The sequence below is a fragment of the Miscanthus floridulus genome, chromosome 3 (assembly GCF_019320115.1).
Source record: "Miscanthus floridulus cultivar M001 chromosome 3, ASM1932011v1, whole genome shotgun sequence".
Lineage (NCBI taxonomy): Eukaryota > Viridiplantae > Streptophyta > Magnoliopsida > Poales > Poaceae > Miscanthus > Miscanthus floridulus.
The window spans coordinates 105,666,023-105,681,832 of NC_089582.1; positions in this window are offsets into that span (position 1 = coordinate 105,666,023).

The following is a 15,810-nucleotide window of genomic DNA, read 5'->3' on the forward strand; positions in this document are numbered from 1 at the left end:
AGACTAGAGGAATCAAGGTAAAAGGTAACGGAAGTGGAACGAACCACAGGGACGTCGAAGTTGATTGCCATTATCTTGAGGTAGAAGGGGGCACAAGCCGGAGACTCAAGGTTGACGCTGGAGAAAAGTTCTTGTTGGTTGAGGTCACGCAGTTGTTCGTCGGAGTCGCCGCCGGAAAGAGAGAATGTCAAAGATTAGGGTCTGAGGGTAGAAGACGAGCGTTCCGGAGAAATCTATTTATAAGCCTCTTGGAGTAGGGGTATTTTGGACTTATCTCTATACCGCGCGCATATAGGTCGAGGTGGTTCAGATGGATATGGTAACTGTTCGCATGATAATCAAGGGATTGTACAGATGATTTGATGGCAAGTAATCATGACTTGGAAGAGATATCGGTACAGGATATTTTAATTCTGAAAGTGGCGGCATTATTATGTTAGGATCTTGCCGATGGATTATTGTTTCGGTATCTTAACCATAATCAAGGCAAGAGTGGTTGGCAATTGTGCGATATTTACTGAGGTGCGTGAATCAGGATTAGATTTGATTAGATTTGATAACAGATCAAGTTGTGGTTTGAAGGATGAGTTACGGTAATTGGGCGAAGGCAAACGTTATCTGGAGTAAATTTCGGAGCATTAATGGTTTTATACTCCGAAATTGGGGGGCATGTGTTGACACCGTTTTTTGCACGTGTCAAAATGATCAGAGTGGGCTAATCGGCAGAGGAAAGTTACTGTGTACGCTAACAGCCGATGAAAATCAGCTTGTAAAGATGGTTGCCGATGAATGGTGGTGATCGATGGAAAGGTCGATTTAGACTCGGGTGTTGCCGATAAGGTTGGAAATGTTATTGTCGATGCCGATGAAGGAAGACTTCAAGACTACTGCCGATGAAACAGGGAGTATGCCGATGGAAAGGAGGACGGTGAGATTTCCATCGTAATTGAGGCGGACAGGGAAATAGATAGGAGTTGATTTCCTTTTCTATATTTGTTAGAGTATGATTCATGTAAGAGTCACGTGTTTCCTTAGATATGGGCTTGGTGTCCTAGTTGTGTTTGGTTATGTCTCTTTAGATCAGGGTATAAATATAGAGTGAGGGGCAATGTAAAAAGATATATCAATCAATATCAAAACCAATTTTTACTCCTATTTGCATCTACTTACTTTTCGGCGACTTCGTCAATTTGCATATTTTCCCTTTTTATGAGTTCTCATTGATTCGGCGAGTTGCATCGCTTCAGTGCAACCTTCGACGATTCTCGAGTTCCGTGTGAGTACTTCTTGGCCATGACTTCCGGTCGTATCGCTGTTGTCAGGACCAAAGTGCTCGTATCTTCATCCTTGTCGATTAACAGGTCAAATCGACTGGCACGCTTTGGATATCGATTCAGGTATTAGCCCTTTGTGTTTGCAGATCCACTTTTGCATCAACAGCACGGCGGTGGCATAAGCTTGTAGCCACTGTGTGGGGTTCATCCACCCCTTGTATGGCTCAACCCTGGTGATTTTGAAACCACGGGGCCACTGGAGTATTCGGAGTGCCCTTGTGAATGCTCGGGGCCCTTTAGGATCATCACCGTCGTGATCGGCGGTATTGGCGGCGTTAAGTGGCTGGAGGGCTGTGTCCGGATTACCGAACTCTTGCTCGTACTCCTAATGCCGGCATACTTCTTCATGGTGAGAGAAACTACTCCCATTGATATGATGTCTCGTGTCCTAGAGATTGTTGATGTACGCTCGGACATCTTGGTCGACTTCTTGGTCGTGTTGGCGAGGGTAGTCGATGCGGTTCCCCCTAGCTCCCTCCTAGAGGGGTTGTCTATCATCACGATGCTGGCTGGTAAAATGGCTTCGGCTGGGCGGCGATTAGATCTCAGCGCGGTGGATCAGTGAATCGAGCTCGTCGAGTAGGAAGGTCTCTAATCCTGGCAGATCTAGTTGACCTAGCAGTGCGCCGCTTTAAGCATGGCGACAACCTTGGCGACTTCTAGCATTTGCTCAAGCCGAGCGAGCTCATTGGCGGCCATAGCCAAGTTGGCGCTTTGGGGTCTTGTATACATCATGGCTGTCGACACGGATGAATTCATCGTCGAGGTTGCGTTGGAGTGGGTATGGCCTCCCTTGCGTGTCAAGTTGTTCGTTGCGAGCAGCCTCGGCTAGCACAATGGCGGCCTCATTTGCTCGGTGCTGTGCATGGTTGGTGTTCCTATTGACATGAGCCGTGCAGTCCTCGTCGATTTTTCCATCCTATGGAGGGCTATCGACGCTGACGTTAAAAATCCCACCTCCTCGGAAGGGTGGGAAAGAAGATTTGACGGCGGCGGTTTCAGTGACAATCTCCGTAGAGCCCTAGGACTCGGAGTCTAGATTCTCTTCTAGGATGGTATGGAGGGATGCTTCAGGGCATCGGCTGATGTGCAACATGTTGACAGTCGACAAGACCTAGTCGGCGATCTGGTCGACGAGAGGATAGATGTCTCCCACCTGGTCAGTGAATTTGAACCTTAGGCATCTTTGTAGGAGGCGGCGACGCTGGTGAGCCCAAAGGGTAGGGCCATAACCCATGGAGTTTCCTAATCAGCCTCCGATGGATCTGAATCAGAGGGTGGTCGGTGCTGAACCAGAGTGGTCAGAGCCGATTCTGCGATGGAGAGGCAGTCGGCGAGCTTTTGGCCAACCTAATCAATGGATGCGATCAGTTCATTGTTGCTGATCCACTTCCTCAGGTAGCGGGGGAGTAGGCGGTGAATTGTTGATGAAGATGACCTTAAAGGCGGTTCTAAGATCGGATCTGTGATCGCAGATATTAGGGTGGTCGGCGTAGAGTCAATCTACACCGGCTTGATGATCTCTTCATCTCCGTTAGCGTTGATGACCCAAGAGATCGATCCAACCATGAAGATCTGGCAGGGCTGTGGGGAGAACGAAGAGCCTACAAAATGTACCATCTTGTTCAACATGGAAATAGCACACACACTCCTACCTAGCGCTCCAACTATCGATAGAATATCATTGGCAGTCCTCCGAGGGGTATCCCACGAAGGTAGATTGATCGGCAGAGATGCGTGTAATCGAGAATAAGAAGGAACAGAGTCACAAGAGTTCAACAAGTTTGGGCCATCAGCGCGACGTAATACCCCACTCCTGTGGTCTGTTGGATTGTATTGACCATGATATGATATTGCATGTGTTTTAAGGGGGTCCCTACCCACCTTATATAGTCTGGGGGCAGCGTTACAAGTCGGTTAGATCTAGGAGATAACCGGAAAGCAATAACAGATTACATGAATCATGGGATCGAACGTATCCTCATAGATCTCATAGTATCTTCAGGATATCACCCTTGATGTCTTGTGGTGCATGCCGAGTAGTGCTGTGCACCGTAGGTCTTCATCTTGTGGGCTGGACTGTGGCAGAACCGCCTAATCTAATGCCTCAAAGGAGTGCTCGTCTTCCATTAGACACTAAGCACTCGAGGGAGAACACCAAATTACTCGGTTCCGTCGGGCACACCCCAGGGGAGAACCCAAAAATCCACATTTTTGCCATCAGGATCACAAATGAGAGAATAAAGCTTACAACATTTAACCATTTCTTACAACACTTTTAATACAACATCAGAGTATAATATTTATTATTATAACAGCGGAATGTAAGCATATTATTAGAGTTATGAATCATTCAATTAAACAGCAGAATATAAACATGTAAATAGAGTTACAGTGGAAATAAATATCTAAACATGACATGAGGAAGTATTGAAATATAAACTATGACAACAGATTATGAAACTTTTGTTTATAAAAGCATTTAGTGAGAGTTATAAATAAAGACTACGATCGCAGCGTAAAGGAATCCTTACTGAGCCCACCAGGAGGTATCCACACACAAGAGTCAGCTCTAGCATCCACCTATTACCTGCAACAGGGGGAATAAAACCCTGAGTACTCAATTGTACTCAGCAAGACTTACCCGACAGGAGGAAAGAAAAGACTCCAAGGATATGCAAGGCTATCTGGCTTGTGGGTTTATTGTATTTGCAGGAAGCATTACTAAGCGTGCGTCCTTATATTGGATTTTTATTCATAGCCACATTGGTTCATTAACTAACCATTCTATGTAAGCACCTGTACTACTTTCAAGCAGGTGGTAAGCAATCATATTTCCTTTTCCATCTTCCATCTTTCATCTTCAGTTCTTACTACGATGCTAAACCGTAGACAAGCCGTACCGGATAACCCGGCGATTCGCGAATCAATGCCCCTAGGTGGGTACCCTGAAAACACACGCCTTGCTTGTACCCCAAGCACAAGCAGGACCAACCCGTCACTCTCCTATCCCGGGTGTCCAGGTCCCCGTCCAAACTAGGACTCCAAGCCCCCGCCCCTGAGTCTCGGACTCAGTGCGGTGCAAGGACCTCCTCCACCAAAAACAAACCCTAACAGTCAGTCCAGAAAGAGCCGGATCCACGACAAGAGAGCAACAAGTCTTCCAAGTGCCCATACACAAGTATGTGCTCGGGATAATAAGTCTGTGACCTGCCTAGAGTCTTATGCAACGATCGGTCCTTAACTGACCAGACAGGGAAAAACGGTGTAACCAAGCTATGACCCGCCTCCGTGGTGACACAACTTCTTACACCCTCCAATACCCAAACCATATCCCTACCCGATCACCATTTTCCTTTCCACCATTTTATATATTTCAAGTGATAATCATATAGTAACATATTTCCTATATCTCGCGAGTGATAAGCAATCACTCGACTTCTACCAGAGTCCTGTAGCATAGCAATCTACACGATCATGTCGTACTAGTAAGACTCATAGGATAAAGATATATATATGCAAGTGGGTTTCATTCAACTCCTTAAAACTTAATGCACAAATATACTTTAAACTGCAGAAAGTAGGGGTTATGCACCAGGGCTTGCCTGGGTAAGATATATTAAAAAGTTAGTATCTGCATCTTCAGATCATCCACCATCAGCTGAATAACAAGCCCATTGCATCATCTCTTGGAGAGAATACCATTACACCATCTTCGGACTCCCAATCATCCTTTGATCGATCTGTTGATCCATCATCGTACCTATATGATATGCATCGATGCAATGCAAAGGTGTAATTAATCAACTGTAATCGTGACTCGTATAAATACGCTTTATGCCTCTCAAGTTAACGGGCTAATTCTAACGACGACCGTACTTAGGCTACATATACACGTTGTCGGATAAGACGATATTTCCCAACAATTATTTTTGTTACATAAACCCAAGTTGTTGCTTATTCAATTCTATCGATTTAATCATTATTCGAATTAGAGCATCATTATCTACCTAGCAAACTAATTATTATTGAGCTACAAAAATTATAGTGAGTACCTATTATTGCTAGGAGCCTACTGTACAAATTTCAGATCCAACAATATTACCAGTTTATTGTGGAAATTCCTACAAGTTTATATTTTATAATATTAAGTACCTTAAATTAAATATATAGCTTCCAAGGATATTATCCAACTATATGAACAAATTATACTAGCAGGTAGATCATAATTTTAGGAGCCTAACAGAACTAGTTTCACCATTTTTGGATCCCTATTCTATTTTATATTTATTTTACAAGTTTACTTCCCAACTAAATTACCAAGTGCTTTAGAAAAACAAAAGGGGTCAGCTATCACCAAAACGGCCCACAGCAGGCGCGACCTCAGTGTGGCCCGCTTCCGGCGTGTGCGGCCCAGGCGCACACGGCAGCAGACCGGCCCAAGCGGGGCGTGGCCGGCGTGGCCCAGCGCGTAGACCCTGCGGCCCAGGCGTGGTAAGGGCGCGTGGCCACAGGCACGGGTGGCCTAAGCCGGTAGTGCGAGCAGTCTAGCCCAACAAACCGTCCCGTCGCGAAATCCATAGCGGCCGCGGTAATACTTCAAAGGAGTCCTTGTCCTATCCTACAATTACAAAAACCATGAGGCCACTATTCTTGTGAGTCGTACTGTTTGCGTTTTACTCCCTAGACAAGTCAAATTCATGTTTTCTCACCTTCTCTTTCCTTCCCCAAAAACAGAGGACTGAACAGGGGACACCGGCCGGCGGTCAATCCCAGCCGAGGCGGGCACATCGATGGCGAAAACCGGCTGCGGGGCAGCGGCGGGCCTGGCCATGTACGCAGGCACCGGCGGCAAGGCCAGTGGTGGCCCACAGCGCCCTGGCCACGCACGCGCATGGCAGCGGATTGGCCGGCGGACATGGCTCTCCACGAGCTGGGCGGGGCGCAGCGGCTTCAACCACGGAGACATCGATGACGCCCGCCCGAGGATACGCCGGTGGAGGAGCATGGCTGCGGTCCAACGTGGGGAAGGAAAGAGCCGCGCTCGCGGCCTGCGCATGGAATGCCCCACGGAGAGAAAAAGGAGGGAGGGGAAAGCAGCGCTCGGCTCAGCTCTGAATAGCAAACAGGCACAAACAAACGAGGCAGACCGCAGCTTGGGGGTAGGACGCCCGTGGCACAACGTGGCCGACAAGGCGCGTCAGCTAGCATGGATAGCACCAAAAGCTGTGAAAGCGTGCGGTCAATGGCAACAGCGCCACGTCTGGCCAGCTTGCGCACGGCAGAGAGCGGATGTGACCCTGTTGGGCCCCGCGTGCAGTCAACGTCCATAGGCTGGCCAGCGGGGCAAGGCACGGTAGACCGACAACCAAGCCAGTGGGGATGGTAGCGCAGTGTCGATGGCTCAGCACGGCCAGCACTCAGCCAGACATGGCCAAAACATGCAGAGACGCATGGTGACCGTGGCCCAAAGGCCAAACGGGCGAAACCAGTGCCGTGCACGCTTTTTAAAGCGATGCCAAGGCCACCAAACAGTGAGGTTAAGGTTCGGCCAACTTCACTAATCCAAAATCCATGCCACCAGCTAGCTAGGGAAACACCCGGTGCGACCAAAGAACGACTAGGGTAAAAGATACGAGAAAGCCAACATGAGTTCGTCGCACAGCGTGCCGGTTCGCGAACAGAGCACCTAACGTAGTTCTACGTGCGTTCTAAGAGTTTTGAGCCATTCTTGGGATAATCCCGCTACATCTAACCATTCTACGAACCACTCCACACCAAAACACTTACGATGATACAACCAACGATACAATAATATAAAGTTAGTGTTTAAGAATTTAGCGAGAATTTAAATGCTAACATTTAGTTTTGGACTAACATCCAAGAGCTACTCCACTAGTTAGTTCAATATAACTCGCCATGAGTGATACTTTTAAATATAAATCAAATTCCAAAATCTGAGAAAATTGTTTTTCCGAAATTTTCTTAGGCCTAAAACGCGGTGCCAAAAAGCTCGTAACACCAGGGTGTTACATGGACTACCCTTGGGAGCGCAGCCCATGTAGTTTTCCATGGGTATCCGGGGTTGTACCCCCCACAGTGACTAGATAGGATGGTCCAATCCAAGTGGTGGAGCAAGATGAAGTCCGAGGTGATGTTGGTGGACATGTGATGATGGTGATCAAGCTCTGGACTTAGAAAAGAAGAACGGGAAAATTAAAATGGGCTCAAGGCAAAGGTATATTTGATAGGGTCATTTTGTTTTGCCACTCAAGACACCTAGTGGGTGTGAGTGGGTTTAGGATAGATAGCCGTCCTATCAAGAGAAGATAATCTCAGTTAAACGGTTGTCAAGTGCCACTAGGTAAAGTGATTCATGCATATGCATTAGGACCTATTGAGCTAACTAATTAACCCTTGAAAAATATTTGAAAAAATGCTAACATACGTGCACTATGGTGAGACACTCGGTTGTTAGCAATTTGGAATCAAGGGTGGCAGAGTTGAAGTATTAGAAAAATAAAAAGAGGAAGGTGTTAAGGACCGAACCCTGTACCCATTAGGACCGGACCCTAGAAGGGGTGGGTCCGGTTGCTGTCTCGGTGTACAGGGCATGGCTGGGAGCCTTGGACCCTGATTGGTCTTTGGACTGATGGCGCGGGTCCGCTCGGCTCCTGATCATGATACAGAAGAGCGCAGCGTGGCGCATGGTGGCTCTAGACCTGGGTGGGTTTGTAGGTCTGACGGTAGGCAGGGCATGGTGCGAGCGGCAGCGGTAGTCGCAGGCTAAGGTGGTGTTCCTAGGTTTGACACAAGAGCTCACGGGCTAATGCAGGGCATCACGGTTTCATCACCGGCATGGCACGGCGTAGAGGGCTCGGCCTCGTGGCCTCGTCCCTCGCACGTGTAGGATTCGATCGACGACGGCGTGGTTGCATGGCGAGCGGCTTGGCCAGGCAGCGCAGAAGCAAAAGATTGACAGAGGCAGGCAGCGCGCATAGTGCCGCCAGCACGGGGGTCACATGGCCTGTCCTTGTATGCGGCAGTGTGGGATCACGATAGCCAAGGCTTCGGACCGAGTAGGTGCTCGCGGGTCCGACATCGCGTTAGCGAGGCTCTTCACTAGCAGTGCAGGTCCAATGGGTGATCTTCAGGTCTGACATAGAGAGAGCGGTGTGCGGCACGACATCAGTGGGATCACATCCTCGGACATAGGCAGGCGCGACCTTTGGACCCAATGGTCGCGGTTTGGTTTTACAGGCGTGGAGTCGGGCGCCTGGCTTCGTGGCTGTTGATGGCTCTTAACACCCTCTTTTGCCATCAATAATCAGTCATAAAACACATAAAATCATGCATGAAATGACATTTTATGTTTAGATTTCACTTGGTTACACATGAATTTGGAGAATTGTGCTTGCAGGAACAAAATAGGCAAAAAGGAGCGAAAACATACCTTCTAGAAGCCATCCACGTGGCTAGGAGAGGTAGGGCCCATAGGAGGGCACCGCCCAGTGGCATCGCCTAGCCCCACCTAGCACCCTGCCATGTCACTGATCCATGGGAGTTGCTCCTAAGCCAATGACAAGCCTCCATTCTTGCTGGTTTGATCAAAGGATGAGATTTGATGTCAGAGGATTCATGGGCCCACTGTCATGCAAAGAGAGGCCCCAACCGACTTAGGAACCAACTTACCATGAGAATTTTGACATGTGTCGCCTTTGCCACCGCCTTGGAGAGCTAACCAGCACCCTACAATGCAAGGTCAGTGGAATCAAGGGCTGGGCGGTGCCCCCTTGAGGCCGCCCGGCACCCAAGTAACCTCCACCGCCTTGGTGGATGCCTATAAGTACCCCCCTACCTCAGCTCAGCTATAAATAGGACTCGTGATGCTCAGTTGTAACACACACAAGTGAGAAAGAGCTCTCAAGAGAGTAGCTTAGCTTAGGTTAGCTAGTCTCTAGAGTAGAGAGAGAAGGCGAGGAGGAGCCGGGCTTGTCGGCGACCTCTTCTTCATGTAGCTCCATGGCTCTTCTATGGTAATTCTATTCCCATTCTCGCATTAAGTTTTGTTACATTGTTGTTGTTTACTGGTTTCACTGCTTGGTTAGATTGCTCTAGTCTTATTTCATCGGGATCCAGATTAGAGTAGTAAGCACATAGATTAAGTGTGGTGCTTAGGCTATACCTTACCTATGTTTGTGGCTAAGTCTCCGGATAGATAGTGGTAGGTGTCAAGTGGTGACAGCCTTGTCCATCCTTTATATTCTACCATGATAGGCTTAGTTATTAAATCATAGGGCTCGTGGCAGACCTTGTCTAGTTAACCCCCTTGGTTGGTAGGTGGGCTGTGCCCCGAAGTAAACATCTGTTATTTATCATTCCTTGTTCAAGTAATAGTTACAGAATAACCCATAGTATTACAGTCCTTTCCTCCCCATCATTTATAGGAATCCATTAGTTCTAGATTTAGATCACTCCTTGTTCCCTGTGGATTCATACCTAGGATTACTCCTTGGTGAAAAGCTACTCTGACTACCGTGCGCTTGCAGTCCATTCTATAATAGAACCGACCAAATTATAAGAACGTAAGTACAAAAATAATCACCGAAGTGATCAAATTCCTATACTTAAGCTCCCATAATCCCGGTAGTCCGGAAATCACGAAGGATTTCAAACAACTCCCGACATACAAACCAAGACCGTAGTGATTCAACACAACACATCATTTGTTACAACATTTCACAAGTGGCATCCGGATTACATCCATCAGAGTTCAAATAAAATATTACAAACCAAGTTCAAATTCGTGGAAGCAACATAGTTTAGTACATAACTTCCTAGTTTCAAATACATTGTCAGATCTTAGTCATGTTCCACCAAAAACATCTTTAGGTACGAGAACTAGGAGCGACCACGCCCAATGATCTGGTCTTCATCCCCAGCCCGGAGAAGGCAATACTTGCAGCAACCAAAGTAGAACTGGTCATCTGCAACAGGTGGGAGATAAACCCTGAGTACGAGAAGGTACTCAGCTAGACTTACCCATCAAAACTAGAAATAAAGGACACCAAGGGTCATGCAAGGCTTATGAGATGGGCTAGCTTGACACGATTGCATAAAAGAGCTTATGAATATTGTGACCAATTTAAACTTAGCATCAAGTTTATCATCATTTACCTGTCCAGTAGATTAGCACCTGTACTAGAGCACTCACTTATTAGGAGCAAACAATATTAACCATAGCAGGTATAATAAGGCTGTCATCATCATACCATCATTCCTGAACCATTATGTTATTTAGTGTATCTACTTTGGAGATAAGCCCGTCAAGTTCTCACTAACCGGTGAGAGACGGCAACTCGAATCGAATTACAACTCAGCTGAGGGGGTATTCCTAACTCTCACCCTAGCATACTTTGCAAGGGTAGCAGTGGGTCACCTTTGGTACAACTCAGAAACCAAATTCGTGGGTTCGATCAGCACCGGCACTCTCAGGGATTACTCTTCTGCCAGGACGATCAGGACCTTTAAATCACCTACCCTTGGACTCACGCCTACGGCTCCCTTCCGAGGTGTACTTTATACTTATCGACTCCCAGCCTGAGTTGAGCTACTCGGCTTCGTGGTCGGTCTCCAGACCCGGCCAACTAAGATAGAGGCATGCGTTCAACATGAATAGAAAAGGCTCCAAGATTTGGTCCTTAAGCGACACAGACGGAGTCACTACGAACCGGCAAGCCTCCACCTGGTCTTCAATTCAAATTAAGACAGGTTCTTTTCCATGATAGCAAATATAGCCAATCGTGCCATATGTATATCCCTATAGCTCGCAGGTGACAGGAAATCACCTGACTTCTACCGCATTTAAGCAGGGCTAAGCACTACACGAGCCTGAGCTACATAGGATTCAGGGTATCAATATCTGGACAAGGATTGGATAACCAATGCAGCAAGTGTTTGCATCCAACACCTAAACTTAATGCAACAATATATATGTAACAATAATACTTTAATTGCATTTCAGAAATTAAGAGGCTTAATATGCTTTGGGGCTTGCCTTTCACAAAGTTGCACGGACGGTGATCCGGGCACTCAACGGTGACCTCGTCTGGCACTTCTCCTAAGGGCTGCACCTCCTAAACCTCCGGTGTTGGCTGCTGCTGCTCCCCGCTCGGTTCCTCGAATTCTAGTAGTGTCACACCTTCCGGTACACCTATTGCATGCAGATGCACGAGATAAATATCATGGATGCATAAGGAATGATATGATGCTCATGATGAATGGATAACAGTAAGTATTTAACGAAAACATCACTAGACACTCGTTTACCGATTAAGAATAGCTCTATTCAAATCACTTTAAAACATGTATCTAACTTAACTCGAAGAACAAGATCAACTTACCTAACTTCCATAACCTAAGATAAAGATGCTCATCTTCAGTTAAAGGCCTAACACCTAGGAACATTACCACAAGCTTAGGAATAGTAAAGGCATACTTAAATCAAAAGTTAAGGTTTCATATGCAAACGAGCAGTTCCTTAATTCAATCACCACAAGAGTTCTACAAATTCAAATGACTTGCAAGAGGACATTTTGGAAAGCTTATGAAATTCTCTACAAATCATTTGTAAACATCAAAGCATGATTCTTACGTTAACCAAATCGAATTCAAGTAAACATAGAATCTGTCTAGAAATGGCAGGTTTACTAAATTAAATATTTAGTGATGATGCAAAAGCATAATTGGACCAAACCAAGTTTACCAACTTGTTGTGCATACCAGAGGAACATCAGAAAGTATAGTGCCAACTTCTAAATAAATTAGTTAATGTCCTTTTCTAATTTATTTAGTTAATTAGGTGATTAAAGCAACATATAGTAAAACTACACAGAACAATCTACAAGAATTACAGTAGCTAACTCATGCTTCACATAGACTACCATAAAAATTTCAAAGCAATTGGACAAGCAGAACTTGCTGTATCAAAAATAATAGATGATAGGTCTATTTCTAGCATAATTAGGAAACCCTAATGAAAAGTGTCAAGCAACAGATTTCACATTTTTCCTAGTATCATTCTAGCATAAGAATAGCACTCACCAAATTTTACCTTTACTGGATCTATAGAACAATTATGAAAATTCACACAAGATCCATCCATGCAAACAAGAGAATTACATAACTCCTACATATAGTGTCCAAAGTGTATGAAAATTTAACTACAAGCTATTCATGATATGAGCAATACACCATAAAAATTTCATGCCATTTGGAGCTACACAGAAAAAGATATAATTACCCCTATTTCCCACATGATTAAAAGAGATAATTAGCAACTCCATTTTTCATAACAGAACATGGCATAAATTATATTTTTAATATAAACTAGACATTACCAGGAACTCAACAAAATTGGAACCACGTCATTTGGATCTACCAACCAAGAGATATACATTTTTGAATATGTACCCAAATCTGTGAAAAAGAATAAAACAAAACAATTTGGAAACCCTAACCAACTACTGGGCCGGCCCAGAAAGCCACTGCGGCCCGCGACGCATGCGCCAGCACACGCCAGCGTGGCCCAGAAACACGATGCGGCCCATGGTCGGCTCCCGCCTGCGCGCGGCTGCTGACAAGCGGGCCCCGCTAGTCAGAGAGAAAAACAGGGGAGGGAAGAAGAGCGACGGCGGTAGCTCACCGTCGGTGGCAGCTCCGGTGAGGCCACAGGAACTAGTGTGTTCACCTCACCCGTGCGCACCTAGGGGTACCATTAATTGCAGCAATTGCGGTGGCTAGGGGGAATGGCGACGGCCATGGCGGCGCACAGCCGCGAGTTGGCCAGCTCCGGCGAGCCGATGGCATCACGGCCCTAATGGTCTACCCTACGAGCATCAGCATCACTAACTGGACCTCAAGCAAGGGAAAGAGGGGGCGGTAAGAGGCTCAAGCGGCACAACCATGTGCGAGCTCGGCTGGCGGCGGACATGGCGACCCAGTGGAGCCGCCTTCACGGTGAGCCCTACCTAAGGCGAGGACGAGGCTTAGGTGAGGTCGAGGACGTGGAGAGGCTCACGGTGGTGCTATGGTTCAGGGGAATCAGACAATGGTGCTCGGTTAGGTGATTTGGCTTGGCGGCGGTCACGGTCTTCCTAGTCACCGCGCTCGCTTGGAAGAGGACGGCAGAGAGGGAAATGGCGAGAGGAAGAGGGAGTGAGCGAGGCGTTGGCTTGGCTTTCACCTAGGAGCACGGGCGCGTGACATGGAGGTGCTAGTGGGCATGCACACCACGTGGTGGCCAGCCTCTGAATCGGTCGGCCATGACGTTCACTGAACGTTTTCTGAAACGATTGAATCGGGGTCTGTGGCACGACTGACAGCGCCATTTCATCGCCTCATAGCTCGTAATCTAGCCCGAGTTAGCGGTAGGTAGTAACAGCAAATTTATAGAGCTACAGTAGTACTACAACATTGTAAATTGGGGCTTGGACTAATTCGGTCTGGATTGGGAGATACAAGGTCTCAAAGAGGGGCTCATGAAACTGTAAGTCAGGACTCGACTAAAAAAATTTTCTAAGTCTGAAATCAGCAGGGAAACCTAACTTGTGGGCCCTGTTTGAGCATGTTCTAGCCATTTTCATGAGATGGTCATATTGAGACTTTTGTTCCTTGACAAATTGGATACAACTTTGGTAAAGGGTGCACATCCATGCAAGATCTCTAGGTTGGACTTTTTAATCAGTCAAACAGAGTCACTCTAGAGGTCATCCTAAAGTCAAACCTCCACCTAGAGGGCAATTTAGTCATTTTGGTCCACATGAACAATGTCCCATCAATTACCCTAAGTGTAGTTAAGGTGTATTAGACCATAATTAACCACTCTACACAAGTGCTACACCAACTTCTAAGTATCACATGTGATAAAACAACAAAACACTCAAATTACCCTAATGTTGCAAATCCATGTTTCACATGTTTCATGACTTTGTTGCAATTTTAAACTTGTCATATTACACTACCATGTTGCCATATTTCAAGGTATGAGAATTCATGTTGCATTCACATGTTGCACTAACTACCATTCATAATCAATCAAGTATGAAACAACATAATTGAGAATGTTGCATATACATGTTTCTGTAACAATGGCATGATGAGATAGATGATGCACATGTTTATGAAGTGAAATGCAATTTTGTGGGAGCCAAACACCTAGGGTGTTACACATTCTGTGTGTGCCACCCCTAGTGTCAACAAGCTTTTTTTGGCGCCGTTGTCGGGGAATGGTAGTTGATCATCTTGAATCTAGAATTAGGATTTCAATTTTCATCCTTGTTTTAGTAGTTATGGAGAACATGTCTATATACCAATATGTTGCTCCACGGAGTACACGATTAGAACCACCTTTATCATCCTAACCTATATTTTCTAATAGTTGTGAACTATGCCCTAGTTTCATAACTAAAGTTCAAGAGCATATTTTCTCCAGAGATGAAAAAGAAAACCCATATTTTCTCTGGAACCTCTCTGTGTTCCTCCGGACCCTGAGGGAATTGGTCCGGATCTAGGGTCTGGTTGTAGGGTCCGGTTCCATGCAGACAACATGGTAAAATAGTAACCATTGGGATCTAAGGGTTGTGGTTAAACATGGAGATACGTGGCGACATCCTAGGGTCTGGTCACTTTAGCGGTCTAGTTCTAGGGTTCGGTTCCTGAGTCCGAACCTCCCCGAGGACATAACGGCTATAACTTTTTGGAGGCTCTATAAATAGAGCTTTGGCGTGTTTGGCTCATACTCTTGGTCATTCTTACACGTGATAGCATCCTTTGAGCTGAGTGAAACCTCTCCCACTCATTCTCTTGCTTGGTTGTGCATCCTATGTGAGTTGGGAGTGATCCAAAGTGCGTTTGCTTGAGTGATTGCATCTAGTGGCACTTGGGGATCGATTTGTTGTGATTCTCTTGTTACTCTTGGTGTTTGTCGATGCCTAGATGGCTTAGAGCAGCGGAGGAGCATCGGCACGAGTTGGTGATTGTTCATGGCCATCTCCGGTGATTGTGAGGGGTCTTGTACCTTCCCCGGCGGAGCGCCGAAAGGTAACTCTAGTAGATTGCTCGTGTCATTGAGTTACCTCACTTGTGGGTAGTTTCTTGCGGTGTCCATTTGTTGTACTAGGTTTGTGCAACACCTATTAGCCACCGAACCACCAAGTGTTGGTCGACACAACAGGGACTAGCATGTCGGCAAGCACGTGAACCTTGGGAGAAAAATTCTTATGTCATCTTGCGATTGAAATTCTTCCGGTGATTGATTGGCTTTGTATTGTGATTGGTTCATTCCTCGACACGGTGGTATAATCACCCTACTCACTCCCTTACATTCCTTACAAACTAGTTGCCAAGCTCTTTAGTGTAGTTAGTCTTTGAGAGCTTGTTAGTTTGGTTAGTGTGGCTCTTTAGTTAGTCTTTGAGA